The sequence below is a fragment of the Pteropus vampyrus genome, unplaced genomic scaffold (genome assembly GCF_000151845.1).
Source record: "Pteropus vampyrus isolate Shadow unplaced genomic scaffold, Pvam_2.0 Scaffold33, whole genome shotgun sequence".
In the NCBI taxonomy this organism is placed as follows: domain Eukaryota; kingdom Metazoa; phylum Chordata; class Mammalia; order Chiroptera; family Pteropodidae; genus Pteropus; species Pteropus vampyrus.
This window is the reverse complement of record NW_011888814.1, coordinates 2,848,198-2,853,965: the sequence shown is the minus strand read 5'-3', so window position 1 is coordinate 2,853,965 and position 5,768 is coordinate 2,848,198. Positions and strand designations below refer to the sequence as shown.

At 41.3% G+C, this 5,768-nt stretch overlaps 1 protein-coding gene across 1 annotated transcript in view; it reads left to right on the top strand.

Moving 5' to 3' along the window:
• Nucleotides 1-5,450: 5,450 nt before the first annotated feature.
• Nucleotides 5,451-5,768, top strand: part of FAM3C (family with sequence similarity 3 member C) — a 46,699-nt gene continuing 46,381 nt past the window's right edge. The window contains exon 1 of the mRNA XM_023528875.1: nucleotides 5,451-5,622. The gene's annotated coding sequence lies outside the window, so the exon portion shown is untranslated. The remainder of the gene's footprint in view (nucleotides 5,623-5,768) is intronic.

The window sequence follows — 5,768 nt, the reverse complement described above, 5'->3', positions numbered from 1 at the left end:
GAACAGTGCACTTTAATTTAATGTAACTAGAGATCTTAATGTTTAATAAACATACCACAGTCTCAGCGAACCTTTTTGTACTTAGACTAAAGGATCCCATATTAATTCTTAATCAAGAATTAAAGTTACGGACTGAAACAATCATGTTTTAGGAAAACACGAACTTTGTTCAGTTGCTTCTTCTCAGAGTGTTCTAGTGGAACTTTTTTTTTAATGGCATGTGGAAAAAAGTGTTTTTATATGACTTAATGTGAGGCTTATTCATTCATTTACTTAGAATTATTTGAATGTAGGGATGCTGTCACATTTTCCAATTTGCTCTGTGGCAGTAAAAAAAAGTAGTTTCTCCCAAGGTCTGATAAATATATATTTAAAAATACCTTATAGACTATGAGTATATTGTTTGTACATGTGTATGCATGTGCACACGTGTGTGTGTGTTTAGGTGATCCACAGTTTCGTATTTTTGCTTGGCGTTATGACATTACAAACAGGTAAAATTACTACAAAAGACTTCGAAAAAAGTATTTTTTAAATTATGATGCTGAGTCAGAAATTTTTCTAAGAGTTAATATTTTATAAGACAGAAAATGAACTATTCTTCTGAAGAAACCACTAGTAATGTTAATAATTGTTTATAATATACACTTGTAGATAATTTCAGGGAAAGGAAAGATAATTTCTGTAGTCATGAGTCCGATACATATTTTAGATGTGGGCTACCATATTCAGTATATCATTTAATATGATTTATAACTAAGACAAAAATGCCAAATTTTCCTACATTCAAAGATCTATTAAAAGACTTAATCCAAAACAGAATCTTCTAAAGAGTAGAATAATAAAGGTCATTAAAAAGTCCAATTTTTATGGTATCTAGAATTTTCTTGTATGTAGTTAGAAAAGCAGTGATAGATGGAAAGAAAACTAGAGTCCTTCATGATAAAATACATTTGTTACAATATAATTTTATAGTATCTTACCTATATTTCATTGTCAATTAAACTACATATTTGTACAGACTTTGTTGCTTATGTATCAAATGTTGTGTCATGAAATCTGGGCATTTCATCTTTTTAAACCATTTTATTTTGCTTATATGAGATACCTAAAGCAGTCCAATTTATAGAAACAGAAAGTAGAATGGTAGTTGTTATGGGCTGGAGAGACAGAGGAATTGGGAGTTATTGTTTAATGGGTTCAGAATTTCAGTTTTTCAAGATGGAAAGAATTTTGGAGATGGATGGCAGTGCCTGTTGCACAACAATGTGAATGTGCTCAGTATTACTGGACTGTGTACTTAAAATGGTTAAAATGATAAGATTTATGTTAAAATTATAAACGTATCAAATGTGTCATGAAATCTGTAGGCATTCTAGCTTTATAAACTATACTATTTTGCCCTTACAGGTTCCTAAAAACCAAAACGAATATAACCGTTAACAAATAAAAAAGTTTCTGTTTGTAGCTAAACCCAAAAATAACATGTTAAAATGGGTCATGGTGACCTCGAAACTGAGAACACCTAATTGGTTTCAAAGCTAATTTGGGGATGCTAGCACTGAAGGAATGAGGAGTATTTTTTGTCCAAAGACCTAGTGCTTCCCCATAAATATTAGCCTTCTCTTCCACTGATGTACTCCTGTACACAGGATCCTTGTACAGAGTCTGTTAGTTCAGGTACAAAAATTATTTTATGATGTCAGCACTGAGCTGATCAAGAAGGGAAGGCTTTAGTGGTGAGATGCCCAGTTGAAAGAATGCACGAGGAGCCGACATGAGAATGAAATGGCAGGCACCAACTTTATTTCAGGGAGCATGCGCTTTTGTGCCAGGGGACCACATGGGCTTTATATACATCAGAGAACAATAGTGGCATTCCGCCACACATGTATCATACAATAAGCTGAGTCATATTTGCAGAAGTTAGGTGCAAGCACCTTACTACATTAATGTAACATTTTAAATCTGGAGTCCTATCCCTAGCCACGAGCCTGGATCACAGCCGGACTTGGGACCCACATGGCATTCTCAAGGACATTCGGTATACCTACATTGCGTACTTGAGTTTGAGTGCAGGTACTCAACTGAGAGACATCACTAGGTCTTTCCTTGATAATCCATTATACTTTCTGCAACAACTCGAGTAATGGAAGACAAAGGTCAGGATGCCAACACAAAGGACAGTGAGAGTGAGTAGAGGCCTATTTTTGCCTCTCTCTGGCAAAAACAGAGGATGAGAGGAAATGAGGGAAATTGGGGGTGAGGCCTTTAGGCAAAAGTCCAGCTAGCTCGCTAGGGCAACACAGGCTGCCAAATGGAGAAATTGGGAAATTTGGAGTCTGTTTAGATCCCGACGATTCAACTTGGCTCAACTGATAACTGGCCTGGCTTGGCAGGAAAGAAGCTGGTGGGAAGAGAGGAGTAATGCTAGTGTCCCGTGGTTTATGCCAATGGGCTGGATGAAGTTTGAGAGTTCTGAATGCACATCATTGTGAACATTCTGAGCAATAATTTTAATTTGGGGTCGTGATATTTAATCCAGCATAAGTATCAACTTTAACACTTTTACCCTCATTTTCATTATTCTACTCCTGTTTCCTCCCCTGCTGTTTTTTAAAAGGTAGACAGGTTTCTGATCATCTCTCTGCAGGCTTGACTTTATAATCCAATATAAACATGCTTTAATATTTTAAAGTAACCCTACACCCTACTCCCAGAACTAGTCAGCTTTTTTTCCCCCCAAACCTTTTCCTCTAAGTTTCAGTTATCTACTACTCTATAAAAAGCTACCACAAAACTTAGCAACTTAAAACAACAACTATTTCTCAAGATTCTGTGGGCTGCCTGGTCTTAACCAGGTGATCCTCACTTGTTATTGCCCGGGGTCACTCATGTGATGCATTCAGCTAGGAGCGCAGCTGGGCTGGAAGGTGCTAGATGACTTCATTCGCACAGCTAGTGCCTCAACTGGAATGGTTTGGGACTAACTAGGTCTCCCATTCTCTCTCCAGGTAGCTTCTCCTCATTCAGTAGCCTCGTCTGAGTTTCTTTGTAGGGTGATTGAATCCCAGGACAGGGAACTAGAAGCCACAAAGCCCAGAGTCATACAGCATCACTTCCACGGCATTCTGTGGGTCAAAACAAGTCCCAGGGCCGGCCTGGGTTCAAGAGGAAGGAATGCAGACTCCACATCTTGATGGTAAAAGTGGCAGGAATTTACGGGAATGTGAGCAATTATTGGTGACCGTATGTATTTGCAGACAATCTACTGCTCCATATACAGAAAACTAATGGAATATTCTGCTTGAGAATGGATCCAATTAAAAATCCAATTAACAATATTAGGTAATCCTTCTATGGGAAATAGTATAGTATATAGTTTTCTATAAAACACTGCAGCCATTGAAGGAAGAGAGGACACATTTTCTTTTCAAATACACACCAGGAGTATCCTTTGAGGCTGTGGCTTTGAATCGTGGTTCTGCCAGGTACTAGTAGTAGCATCTTGGGCAACTTCCCTGTCAGTCTCATACTGCTCCCCTTTGTATTTATCGAATTATTGTGAGGATTAAATGAGTCAATATTTGCAAAGTGCTTGGAGAAGAGCGTGGCATATACTAAGTATACAATAAATATTGGCTTTGAAATATAAATGATCGTTACCTATTATGTAAAGCAACGTTCGTTTGGATTAAACCTCCTGGAGCTGCAAAGCTCTCTGAGTCTTATTAAACTTAATCATTAATCCTGGTTACTTCCTCTGCCTCCCCCACTTCTAGCCAAGTAAAAAGGTAGATGAAACAACTGGTTAACAAGTGCTCTCTAGAAGTGATTTGTCATATTTTAAACGTTGCAATCCATATTAAGAAATATAATTTACATTGTAACCCAGACACTCACCCACACCTAATACAAAAGTTTCATTAAACAATTTAAATAATTTTTACCTTTAGGTTGTGCTATGAACTCTGATTTTTTTTCTATTTCGGTGAATCAAAACATGTTGTGACCCACTATTACTATCTTCATTACTTGAATTCTAAGCTACTATATATTACAGTCATCGGTGAATTAGGATATTAAACACACTTTCAGCCCAGGAATTGTTTCAAGTGTGCTATAAGAATACAGCATATGTCATTTTCATACAGGGTGATTTTGTTTTGGAGCAAAAAGCGCTTTTACAAATATGGCCTGACCTCCCTACTCAAGAGGCTTCATAACTTCTTTCACTGGGACACTGGGAACTAGGGGAGGCAAGTGCACAGTAAACGTGTTTTTTGGTAAGAAACAAAGTGTCTTGTTTCTTAGGAGATAGATGAAGCTAGGCCGGAATTCCGGCTTCACAATTTACTACACTGTACTTTTAAGCAAGTTCTCTAAACTCAGTTTTGGAGCCTTGATTTTTTGATTTGTTAAAGTCTTACACAAATAATATCTACTTTCGTTGAGTCCTGAGCATTAAATGAGAACACACACCCAAAGGTCCATCAAAGGTCCAGCAAAGTGTTCAAGGTAAAGTTCTCTCAGAATGCATTTCTTGCTTCCTCACTCAAAGGTGGAACAAAACCTCCAGAATTCATAGCTATTCTTTAGGTTCCGTGTTTTACATTTCCAGAGGAAAACCTAAGACTTGGTAAGAGACCTTACAATGGTCAAACCTTATTATTTTTTTAATTCAATTTAATTTTATGACCATGTGTTGTCTTGATATTCTATTTAATAATAGTTAATAATGGTAGTTGTTATTAATTATTCTGAAATATAGATATGGATTATGAAACAACTTTGTGTTTTCAGGTCAGGTTTTGCAGTGGGGTGTGGATCGATTACCTAGTTAATCAACACAATCGTGGAAAAAATGTATGCAGAGGAGAAAAATTTCGAACTGTTGCGTTGCTGAATAATTTAAACAAAATGACGTGCAAAATCCAAGGACTACTTTCTCCTTGGATCAAATATTTAAGATCACCAGCGTTCCACTGCTCTGGCCAGGTAGTATTTTCACCATAGATTAGCTAGCTTTCAAGGAATCTAAAGGAAATTGACTAAGAAGCAAGGTGGACATGACCATCTTATATCGTCCTAGTTGGTGGACCTCCGGATGAGATTGGTTATTTTAAAATTTCTGCCCTAAAGCCAGGATGACGAAAGTGTGTGAATGGAGGGAGGAGGGCGTGACCCGTTTTCCACTCGCCTGGGCGGTAACACGGCGCCCCAGCTGCCGCCGTGGCCCCCACGTGGCAAGTCCAGATTGCACAGCCTCGGGCGGGGGGCGTCGGGCCCAATCGCAGACGCCTCCCTCCGCTCTCCCGCCCTTCCCAGCCGCCCTTCCCTCCGGCCCGCCGGGGCGCCCGCTCGGTCCTCCACCGCCAGGGGGCGGGCGCGGCCCCCCGGCTGCGGGGGCCCATTGGTCGCGACTGGGAAGCGAGGGAGGAGGCCGGGCGGCGCGCTGGCTTCCTCCGGGCCACTCGTGGGGGTGAGGGGAAGCCGGAGGAGCTCGGGAGGAAGCGAAGTAGCGAGCGGGAGGCGGCGGCGTCTCCCGTCGGCCTCCGGCAGCACTGACCGCGGGGAGGCCGGAAGGCGCGCGAGCTTGGCGGAGAGGCGGGCGGGAGGCCGGTGAGACGGTCGGGGAGGCGGACGGAGCCGCGGCCGAGGGCGGGGAGGATGGAGGGAGGCTGCGGGGAGCCGTGCACCCAGCTTCACCCTCCTGCTCTGCTCACTCCGCGACCGCCGGCCGGGGGCGGCCCCGGGGCGTGCCCCCG